Genomic DNA, 12614 nt, shown 5'->3' with positions numbered 1-12614 from the left:
TAAAGAAGTGATAGGTTTAGCAATAGAAGAGAAATTTCTGATAAATCTTCTATAAAAGTTAGCAAAACCAATGAAACACTGTATCTCCTTCTTGTTAGTAGGAGTAGGCCAAGAAGTTATAGCTTCTATTTTTTTTTGTTCCATCTGTATGCCTAAAGGAGAAATTGAATAACCCAAAAAAGATATAGTATCCGTATTGAAAATACATTTTTCAGGTTTAGCATAAAGTGAATTTTGTCTAAGTCGGAGTAAAACAGTGCGTACATGTATAGTATGTTGTTCTTCAGTTTTGGAGTAAATCAGTATGTCGTCAAGATATACAATCATACATACGTCAAGTAGATCTCTAAATAAATCATTAATAAAGCACTGAAAAGTTGCTGGTGCATTACATAAACCGAATGGCATGACAGCGTACTCGAACAAGCCATACCTTGTTCGAAACGCCGTCAGCCATTCGTGTCCCTCTTTGATTCGTATTAAATTATACGCCCCTCTCAGATCGAGTTTAGTGAAAATAGTCGCCCCTTGTAATCGTTCTATGATTTCTGGAATAAGGGGCAGAGGGTATCTGTTCTTCTTGGTTCTTTTGTTGAGCTCTCGGTAATCAATAATTGGTCTTAACGTATTATCTTTATTACAGACGGAGAACATACCCGCACCAGCTAGGGATGTGGATGGCCTAATAAAGCCCTTCCGTAAGTTGTCATCGAGATATTGTTTCAAATGTACTAATTCTGGCTCAGAAAGAGGGTATATATGTCCGTATGGGATATCAGAACCAGGTAACAATTCTATGGGGCAGTCGTATGACCTGTGTGGAGGTAAGTTTTCTGCTTCAGTTTTGTCAAAAACATCCATAAAGTCTGAGTATGTCTTAGGAATAACAGGAGTCTCAATGGATGTGTTAAGTATATGTGTTGGCAGGTAACAGGATTTAGAACAAAATGTAGAATTGAAGAGAACTTGTGAATTTCTCCAAGATATCTGAGGTTTGTGTGTTTGCAACCAGAGTAGACCTAGAACTATAGGAAACAAGGGTGATGCTATAACGTCAAAGGATATAGACTCTCTATGACCAGAAGTAGTGGTCATGAGCAGTGGTACAGTCTTATGGGTGATAGGACCTGAAGATAAATAAGAACCATCAATCACACGTATGGCTAGTGAATCAATACGTTTTATTAATGGAATGTGATATTTATCAAGAAAAGTTTTATCAATGAAATTGCCCGTGGTTCCGGAGTCAATAATGGCCTGTGTCTGGATTCTTTGTCCCTCCCACTGTAAAGAGATAGAGAGGTTACAATGAGTAATAAGTGAAAAGTGTTGAGTACAAACTACTACTGAAGACCTACTCTTACCCTTTTGTTTCTGGAGAATAGGACAGTCCTTTACTGTATGTGCCTTGGAAGCACAGTATAAGCACAAATTATTGGCCTTTCTTCTGTTCTTTTCTTCTGTAGTCAAAGGACCTTTAGTAAAGGCAATCTCCATTGGTTCATCAGAAGTGCGTGCAACAGGAGGAGTATAGGATGGTATAGGTGACTTTCTCCATGGCTGTTCTGCATAACCTCTCTCACTTTTACGTTCACGAATCCTCCGATCTATAGTGACAGCATGTGACATAAGTCCATCGAGAGTAGAGGGGAGAGGACCCCTTGCCAACTCATCCTTAACAATGTCTGAAAGACCAGTACGAAATTGGTATAGCAATGCTGCCTCATTCCACATGGTGTCAGGTGCCCACCTTTTGAAATCAGAGACATAATCCTCAGCAGGTCTTCCATTCTGTTTTAATGCCTTAAGTGCATTTTCAGCTGTATTCTGTTTATTTTTATCCTCATAGAGGAAAGACATTCTCTCAAAGAACTGTTGTAGAGAATCCAGAATTGGATCATTATTCTCAAAAAAATTGGTAGCCCAAGCTTTAGGTTCTCCTTTCAGATATGAAATAACAGTAAGAACGTTTGTACGTTCAGTAGGATAAGTCTTAGGTTTCAATGAGAAGAAAAGGAGACAAGAATTTTTAAAGTCTCTGAACTGATTTCTATCCCCTGAAAATCTCTCTGGGGGACAGACTTGAGGATCAGGGGGTGATTCAGACATGGAGGGTCTGTTGTCAATGTTGTCTCTAATGACTGTTCTGAGATACTGATTCTCAGACTGGATCTCTCTAATGCCTTGAATTAATATATCCATGTTCTGAGCTAATGCAGATACTTTATTAGTGAGTTCTGCTAACTCCATACTAATTCCCTTTTCTTTTTCTTTAGGCTCTGTAATATGTAAGAATCAATACAGGGAATTGGTTAGGTTACCACTCAGTCTCACAAATATCGGGGCTGTTGTCACAATCCCCTATTCGGATCCTAGACTGAGGGCCCAGTATGGGTTAAAAAGGAATTCTCAACTCTGCAGAAAGGATTAGCTCAATTAGTGAAAGCTGAATCCAATAAATGCTGAACAGAGGAGAAAAGGATATTAGTGCCTGTATATAAGGATTAACAGGCAAGACTCAGACAAAAATGAAACTTGCATATAATACTGAAGAATAGGTAGGTTATTTATACTTATACTAAAGCTAATAAGTCAGTTCACTTGTAGGAGTATCACAGAAAATAGAGTCACATATATGAGAAATGCAGCCTTTTCCTGGAGTGAATGTACATAGGCACAAATTTCAATGATAAGTTCAGTTCACAGCATATAAGATACAAGTTTGCAATAAAACCTGATGAGTCCAGAAAACACTTTCAAAATGGTAATGCCAAAGGAATATTCAGTACCTTTAATCCTGTGGTCTGGTGAAAGATTCTGCTAGAGGAAAAGCAGCAGTTACCTGGAGTCCGGTATCCCCAAACAGGAAGTGCAGGCTGTGAGTGTATCAGAGGAGCTGCTGACAGGCACGGCAGAGGAATTCAGAAAAGCACAGTCTGTGAGTGGTAAGCCTAAAAGGTTAAGTAAATGCTGAGGAGACAAAGGTATTTGTAGCAAGCATAAGAAATAACAAAAAGTTGCAGGAAATAGATTTTGGTGAGTTCCTGTAAGTAGGCTCAGGTAGAGATCCAGAGAGCATGTAGATTGCTTCAGCACAAGCCAGGATACTCAGCATAAGGATCAAATTACAGAGCACAGGATTTAGTTAGGAGGAGCCTTATAAAGGGTTCAAATTTAAAGGGACAGACAAACTGACAAGACCTCAGACATGACACATACCTCAATTTACTTATGCTGTGTTTCACTATTTTCTTCTCTCTCAAGCTCTCAGAAACCATCAGATTTGGTATCCTATCCCCTCCATCTTCTTTTTTTTTTTTTTTCCTCCTGCCACTCCCCCATCTCTCCATACATCCCAAGACCTACACACACTAATAGATCTCAATTCAGATGACTTCACTAAATATCTCCCCACTTAATGTTAAGGGTTTAAACTCCCCCATGAAAATAAGCCTCCATAAATCTAAAATTTGGGTGGCCTTCTTTTCTTACAGGGGACCCACTGGCTTGACCTCCCTCCTCAAATAATCAAATCTTACTCCTATCCCCACTGTGAGACAGCGTCATATACCAAAAAAAAAAAAAAAAGAGAAGTGGCTATCCTCATATGGAGAGACATTGCCTATTCACCCATTACGGTAGATAGAGACCCTGAAGGTAGATATTATTATTATTATCGGTTATTTGTAGAGCGCCAACAGATACCTAATTATAGTCTTTAAACTGAACAATACATTGCCTCATATGATTTGCAAATCTTATAACTAAATTCACATTGGTTTTCCCTTACACATTAATTTATTATTTTGGTTTCACTCTCACATTAACACTCTAATAAGTGAGTTTATATATACATCTGATTTAATCCTTTGTACATGAAAGATCTATAACAAGTGTTAACCTATTGTGGTTTGAAAATTATTATTCTTTGACCTAGGTTTGACCTAAACAGGATATAAAAATTAATATATATTGGTGTTGACACCCTAAATATACGATTTTGAGACTATGCTCAGTATCCCATATGATTGTGAGAATCATGATTCCGATCATGCTAGTCGAGAATAGTTATACAAAGGAATATTTAAAATTTATAATAAATATTAGTTTCTTTATTATACATCATAATTCTTTTATAAGAACTATATATGACCTTCTTTCCACATGTCATTCTGTTTCCAGAGTGCATACCTTAGGTACATCCTACCAACTACAGACTGCCTATACTCTAGGAGTCAACCATAGTATAAGAGACATGTGTCATAGATCCTAGTGTTCCTGCACATAACTTTAACTATCCTTAGGTCTCAATATGTTATTCTTTACCTGTATTTCCCAATATAATGTCTTATCTCTCTGCCCTCTATTACTTTATTGAACATATGTCTCACTCTGATGCCCGACCATTTATGTAACTCCAAATAAATACTACAATCTTATAGTCCAGTTCGATTGGATAGTCTAACAAGATACACACACCAACACCGCATCTTATGCAGTGAAATTAATACCTTTTTTGCACATAGCTGACACCCTACTCTGACCGGATAAATCTGATGTGAGAGCCTATCACCATACTGTTCTAACCCATATTATGCCTACCAATAATTATTATTTATGTTACCCAAGCTGGTAGCTAATATAACCATCCAGTATTGGTATTGGATCTGATATGTTACTATTTTGTGAAAACCTATTCATACGACATCTGGTTAAGAGCATTCTTTGATTTTATTATCTTTGTATACACTTCAGCTGCATGTGTAATATTTATAAGGAATCATACTAACGCACATATACATGCCTGTATATTGGTAATTTATGCCACATTATATCCTGTATCCTGTTAGAAATCTGTTATTAAGTGCATCACACTATAAATATACATAGCTACTATTAGAATATATTCATTGGTGGATCTGATCACGGAGGACTGAATACAACATTTACAATTTAGCAGACTTTGTTTTGTAACAAAATATCCATTCTGTAAATATTACTTTGGTAAACATTTATTCATGTTGTGAGCCTCCGTTTGTAAACATGATCATCCAATGAATCAAGCAGCACGATGAGCTGTCATTCCTAATACACACCCTCTACTGACACCAGGCTCTAAATCTGTTTTGATACATTGATCGATTCTCACAAACCCGCCCAACTTTTCACGCCCACAATGACGTCATGTATCAGGTGCAATCACTTGCAATGCTGAGTTATGTCTTTGACTGACATACCTTATAACTTATCATATGGTAATAACAAACCATTAGGCTCCAGTCATAGTTTGAGGCGGGACTTATGCAGCCTTAAATAACTTACATTAGCGGCGGCCTGCACCCCCTCTGAGGAAGCGTTTTTTGTGAAACGCGCGTCAGGGGTACCTAGGAGCTGCTTCAGCTCTCCTTTCATTTTTATTATCTTACCAGGATTATGTAAAAACTAATCTCTGTTACTATTTCCTTATATTAATCTCAGCCCAGCAGTAATAAATATAAGAGTAATCTTAATGCAGCCCTTAAGTTGTAAGGGCTTAGTTTGCCTTTCATATTAATTTGCGGGCTGATGACATCAGTATATTACCTTACGACACTTGTGAATATTACCTCCTGGTTTAAGTGTTTTTAACTTAGCCTAAGCTTATATATGGATGATTATTCCTAGTTAATTCAATAAAGATTAATAGTATGAATGGTATGAAATAATATTCTTTGTGTTCTGCAGAGTTCATAAATAATTTATTCACAGAGCCTAACTTCTTTCACTAAGTTGTATACTTATTTACAATTAGGTTTCTATTTGTAAACTTGTAATACATTATGTACATTTGTTAACACCTATGCTCCGAATACCCTACAGGAAACCTTTCTAACAGGTTTGTTATTGAGACTGACCCAAATTACCAGAGGATCTATATTAATAGGAGGTGATTTCAACCTGGTTTGGGATCCCACGCTGTATAGACAAGCCACGGTAAAAACAACTGACTCTCAAATGACAGCTAGCTCCAAAAAATTCAAATATAACCTTTTTGACGCATGGCAATGATCAGACTATGATATGGTCACAATTTCTCTTCACCTTACGCCCTCTAATGGAAGACCTAACTCTTGGCGTCTATCGGATTTTTTAATTAAAAATCCCTGGACACACCAAACTGCTGAGGACCTACAAGAATTCTTCCTTTTAAACAATAATATCCAAGTTCCAGATCAAACTTTGTGGGCCTCTATGAAGGCATACATAAGGAGTGCACTGATTAAACGTGCAGCTCAGTTACGTAAGGAAAGAGGAGCCATGTTAGCTAAACTGTTTGGGGAGTTAAGAACCATAGAATCACAAAACAAAATGAAACCTAACGCAGCACTAGTGACACGCATAGGTGAACTAAGAGCTGAGATTACCCACAAGGAAACCCAAGGAATCCAATAAAATGCCCTAAGACTTAAGAAACTTTACTATTATCAAGGAATTCGAGCTAACAACTTACTTGCCAATAAACTGAGAGCCCGCACAAAATCAACTCGAATACATAAAATAAAAACATCTCACGCTATGGCCTACTGCCCTAAAGATATCAGAACTGCTTTCCTCAATTACTATAGTAGCCTATATGACATTGGTTCCCAACCGGCTACCCCAAAAGCAGATCTACCCAGTATACACAAATTTATAAAGTCCTTAAACCTCCCAAAGTTTGACCAACTTGATTCGATCAAATTGTCAGAACCCATAATGGTAGCTGAAATAAAAAATGCAATTAAATATCTCAAATTGTATAAGACACCTGGCCCAGGCAGATATACCCCTCTTTTCTATAAAACGTATGCTAACATTCTCATCCCCTTTCTTCAAAGACTCTTCACCAAAGCGTTAGAGACAGGATCCTTGCCAACAGAATTCTTAAAAGCCACCATTTTAACAATTCCTATAGAGGGAAAAGACCCCAGTACTTCCAAAACTACCGTACTGCCAAAGCTACAACCCTACCTCCCTTATCAATATAGACATCAAGCTGTATTCTAAGATCTTAGCCACTAGCATCTGAGATGGTATGACCTTGAACAAGCATGTCTCCCACACAGCATACTACTGACAGATCTTATCTGGATCCCACAACACTGTAAATCCTTGATTACTAATGTTAACCCGTTAATGAGAGATTGCGGGGCATATTTAAGAAGGTGCATAGGCTGTCGGCATTTATCATTGCACCAGCAGTTCTTGTGAACAGCTGGTGCTATACCGCCCCCTGCAGATTCGCGGCCAATCGACCGATAGCAGGGGGTGTCAATCAATTGGATCGGGTTGATTTCCGGCAATGTCTGTCCACCTCCTCAGAGCAAGCGGACAGGTTATGGAGCAGCAGTGTTTAGACAACACAGGGGTCTTAAGCTCCATTTGGAGCTTGATAATTCGGCCCCTGCATATCTACGTGGTTCAGACACTCACTCCTAATTGCTCCCCACCCATCCCCAATACAAAGTGTTAGAGGCCTTTTAAAAGGCTTACCGGAATATAATTCTTAATACTGGGACTGCCTAGATTTAAATGAGGTAAGAGACCTATACATTTGACATAAATGGCTATCTCCTACTAAACTCTGCACCCATCTTAAACTCCCCCCTAAACTGAATTTTGAATTAACTAGATTCCATTCTCTACAGCTGAGGATTCCTATATGCAAACCCTAGAACATTAACTCTGTGGGAATCTAGATGGAAGTCAGGTCTTCAGAGATATAAATCATTGACGACTCACAACCAGCAGTTATTAAATTGCCCCACCTTGCACAAAACTCACAGCATCATAGCTTGGGAACGATACTTCCAGATGGAAATACACCCAAAACACTGGTCATTAACTATTAGAGACACTAGAAAGGCTATACACTCCATAACCCTTTTTGAATTATTTTTTAAACTCCTAATAAGATGGCACTGGGTTCCTCTCAGGCTACACAAAATGTCCCCTCTAAACCACCCCACCTGTTGTAGAGAGTGTGGAAACAAAGGAGACGACTTACACATTTGGTGGTCTTGCCCAATAATTCATCAATTATGGACGGAAGTCCCACACCTGTGCTCCCGCTTAAGCCTACCAAATGGAAATAAACCAGAACTTCACTTACTCCACCTAGAAATACCTAAACTCCCAAAACCACATAAATACCTCTACATATACATAATGATGGCAACTAAACTGTCAATAGCAAGACACTGGAAACAACAAGCGGCACCCACTATAGCCAAAATCAATGACATCCTTAAGTATATTAGAAACATGGAAGAAGCAGTATTCCTATATAGAGGAATCCTTGACCTGCACTGTGATATATGGGGCCACTGGTATTCACTCACCCCACCTACTTAGGGAGACATGCAAAATTTTCTAATAAAGTAACTCTAACCCCTTCCCTCTCTACTCCTTTTTCTTCCGCCCCCCTTTTTTTTTCTTTACTTTTGAGATACCTGAAAAATGAGAGAGCAGTTGTGTTTTATTATTGTTTAATATAGTACTTGTAATCGTTCATAATACGAGTTGTTATTTACTTGTTTTAAAATGTGTAAATATTGTATACTACTTAACATAATAAGCTGGTCATGAGGATTAAACCTTCTCCCAAGTAGCGGACTTTTACCAGCAAAATATATATATATTTTATATATAAAATATAAAAAAACTTGGAACATCGCCCCTCTCCTGTTTTTACAAGAGACACTCTATTCCTGGACTCTGAATACTCCCGGATTCTTAATGTCGATAGATGTACCTAATTGTCTCATGATTGTATAATTGTATGTACGGTGTTTCTTCAATATAAATGAATAAAAAAATAAAAAAATCATTGTGCTGACAATACGCGCTTTATAGAAATGCGTGCTACATCCCCCCCAATACATTATGTTGAACGAATCTGATGTATAATGTAACTTCTCTGAATTTTCGCTGTTAACATTGCACAGTTTGTTTTAAATACATGATACTAATAATAATCATCATAATAACAACCTACAGATTCCTTTTATAAGTGTGTCCCCAGACCAAATTACTCCTTTAATCTTTAACACCTTTAGAACATGCTTTTGGAAAGACAACACACTTCATCAAACCATTTCAATGCCCTATCTGCTATTTCTTAAATGCCGCTAAAAGGTGTATTTTTATATTTTGAACAGAAAGCAGATTTTCTGATCTATTTTAAATATGTAAAAAAAAAAAAAAAAAAAAAAGCATATAAGAGTCTTTCTTCATTTCAGATATTGTAACTAAAACAGGCTCCCAATTTCATGAAACAAATTAATAAGGTAAAAAGCAGAAAGTCCTCACCGCCCTTGTGTGACGCTTTGTGCAATGGCTGCACTGTAGCCAGATATGGTCTGTGCAATTACTTCTATAAGTAAATCTTAATTGTACTTAATGCTAGCTCATTAGATGCAACAAACAGCAAGTCGTGTACTGGACAAAGGGCCGAGACAGAAGTACAAATTCTAACCCTTTTTGGTTACACTTAAATTACATATAATTAAAAAAAAAATCTCGTTTATACTCTAGTAATTGCAAAGGATTACTTAGTCATTAAATTGCACTTTGGAGCACTTCCCTGAGAAATGGAGTGTCTTAATCCTTGTGAGTTTATCAGAGACCCTACAGGCACATTAACCCCTCGTCTTCAGACAGGACATTGACTTTTTTTTGTTTTATAGCATTAAAATCTATTCATTTTTATTTTAAAGATACTAAGAAATAGTCACAGCTGCAAAGCACTGACTAAAATGCTTAAAAAGGATGAAACTTAAAAGAAAACACTAACTAAATTAAAAACTAAACATTTTTTTTGTATCTTTATTCAGTTGACACAATCCAAAAATATCACACTTGTAATAATGTCCAAATCAAAATGTAAAATATAATACTGAAGAAAGGGTGTGGCCTCAAAGCGCGTGGTATTTTATTGGCCTGGTCAGATCCAGGTGAGCAGTCTGCTCTCTTATGTATTTCATCTGTTAAATGGCACGTATTACCTCAAAATGGTGCATTGTACAATCAGCGCTGCGGAATCTGTTGGCGCTCTACAAATACCTGATAATAATAATAACATATGTCTTTAATTCCAGTGTGGGAAGAATACATTAAGAGGGGATATAGGGTGGTGGATAAAGTGTTTTTTTTATAATATAAAATATAGGATATTTTATTTATCCAGAGGTAAAACTGGTCAACTAAAAAAACAAAAAGGAAGCAGCCGCACATTACAAAGGCACCAAATGTCTAAAATAAAAAATAACTTTTAATGTGAAAATTAATACAGAGGTATGGGTCCCGAAAATCCTTACGCATTCAGTGCCTGCTATCGGCACTTAATCATACGATTACCTTCAGCCTCCCAGTCCATCAATTGTCTATTGTTGCTTTTTAGGTTCAGTCTAGTCAAAATTAAACTTTCATGATTCAGACAGGGCATGCAATTTAAAACAGCTTTCCAATTTACTTTTATCTTTGTTCTCTTGGTATTCTTAGTTGAAAGCTAAACCTAGGTAGGTAGGCTGTAGCAGTCTTTGGTATGGCTACAGTTAAGTATACAAACTTTTTTTTAAACTGCAGTGTGGCTATTGTAATACTGCCTGAAAAAGTACACATTAAATGAATGCATATTTGAATGTTATATAAAAAATTTAATGGAACAGCATTTGTAATATGCTGTGTTGAGTACAAATTTGCTATCATAAGGTACAAAGGGCTTGTCACTGAGCAGTACACTTTAAAGGCCAAATTTGCACCATTTTTTAAGGGTACAATATGGTACCATAGGACTGAGGTCCAATCTAGTCACCAAAGGTACATATTTGCCTTTGAAAGGTGCAAACTGCAAGGGTACCAATTTGTACCCATTTTAAAGGGTACAGCAGGTGTACCTTTGAGGGTACTGCCTCAGTGACAAGCTGTTGTACCCCTAAAGGTACAATTTTTGCACATTTTTTCTGACAGTGTAGGAGTCAGCACTGATTGGCTAAAATGCAAGTCTGCCAAAAGATCTGAAATAAGGGGGCAGTCTGCAGAGGCTTAGATAAAAGATAATCACAGAGGTAAAAAGTATATTTATATATAACCATGTTGGTTATGCAAAACTGGGTAATGGGTAATAAAGGGATTATCTATCTTTTTAAACAACAACAATTCTGGAGTAGACTGTCCCTTTAAAGGTAGACATCTGTGAAGTTCTGTATATGTGAAAAGAAGGTGTGTGATGTATGTAAAACTCAATATGTTTGATTAATAATTTGTTTGATATTTATAGCATTTATCACTCCATGCACCAACAAGATAGGAAGTTATGAATTAACATACACAGCAGTTTTTATTCGTACTCCACAGTATGTGACTGGTGCTTCTCATTTCGTGCTACAGGACATTGCTTACTGATTAATGCTGTTTTGTTGACTATATTTATCCCCACAAATTTCTACCTCTCTTTTTTTATATTTAGACATTAATTCTCTTTAACTCTGAAACTAAAGAGTTAAAGGGACAGTCAACTCAAATAATCCCTTTATTCCCCATTTCCCATATTTATATTAATATACTGTTTACCTCTGTGATTACCTTGTATCTAAGCCTCTTCTGACAACCCCTAATCACATGACTTTTTATTAATTATCTATTGACTTGCATCTAAGCCAATAAATGCTGTGTTGTGCACAGCCCACTGGTGTGAGCACAATGTTATCTGTATGGCTCACATGAACTAGTACTGCCTTGTTGTGAAAAGCTAATAAAAAAGCATGTGATAAGAGGCTGTCTTTAGTGGCTTAGAAACTTGCGGAAATGTAGAGGTTTAAATGTTATAAAGTATATTAATATAACAGTGTTGGTTGTGCAAAGCTGGGGAATGGGTGGTAAAGGCGTTATCTATCTTTTTCAATAATAAAGATATAGCTATAGCGAATCTTGTCCACGCAACATTTAATACATTTACCCCTATATATTCAGTATGTGCTTTATTTAATTGAACTGATCAGTACATAAAGTATTTCTTGAGATTTTTGTTTTTCTAAGTCACTGTCACTTTTTTGGCTAATAATTGTCTAGTATGATAGCTGCCATTAGATTTTGAATTAGATATTTTAGTTAGTATATAGTATGACACTTTTTCTATCCAGGAAATGCTATTGCTTAATCCATGAAGGAAGGTTTAGGACTGGCGTTTATGGAACAGACTAAACACTTTCTAGAAGAAAAAACAAAAGAACAGACATGGAAGCAGAGTCTGCAGGAGATGTTTTATTTCACTTTTATTTTATTTTTTTATTTCATTTTGTTTTTCATTTTTTACACCAGAGCAAGATGGCATGGATCCAAATCAGCATTAACACACAATTTACCAGTATCATTAAGAAACCGCAGCATTAGGCAAACACACAGACACAGTACAGAATTTGTTTATCGCCCTTTTTTTTTTCTTCATTTTTTCTTCTTTCTGTAAAAAATACTACAAACGACAATATAGAAAAGTTTTTGTGCTGTTGACGGTATTACAAAAAAGTTTCTTTCAGGGCCAGGTTGTGTTATGTCTTTTTTGGGGGGCAGGTGATGGAGCTGTGTTTGCATGGTGA

General features: G+C 36.7%; 1 long non-coding RNA gene across 1 annotated transcript; it reads right to left on the bottom strand.

Moving 5' to 3' along the window:
• Nucleotides 1-1162: 1162 nt before the first annotated feature.
• Nucleotides 1163-1583, bottom strand: LOC128640653 (uncharacterized). The gene is made up of 2 exons (XR_008399380.1): nucleotides 1365-1583; nucleotides 1163-1284 (listed from the first exon to the last, which is right to left on the bottom strand). It is a non-coding gene; the product is annotated as an uncharacterized LOC128640653 (long non-coding RNA).
• Nucleotides 1584-12614: the final 11031 nt, after the last annotated feature.

The sequence above is a fragment of the Bombina bombina genome, chromosome 1, assembly GCF_027579735.1.
Source record: "Bombina bombina isolate aBomBom1 chromosome 1, aBomBom1.pri, whole genome shotgun sequence".
NCBI classification, from domain to species: domain Eukaryota; kingdom Metazoa; phylum Chordata; class Amphibia; order Anura; family Bombinatoridae; genus Bombina; species Bombina bombina.
The sequence above is the reverse complement of the archived record's forward strand: the minus strand, read 5'-3'. Positions and strand labels throughout refer to the sequence as shown.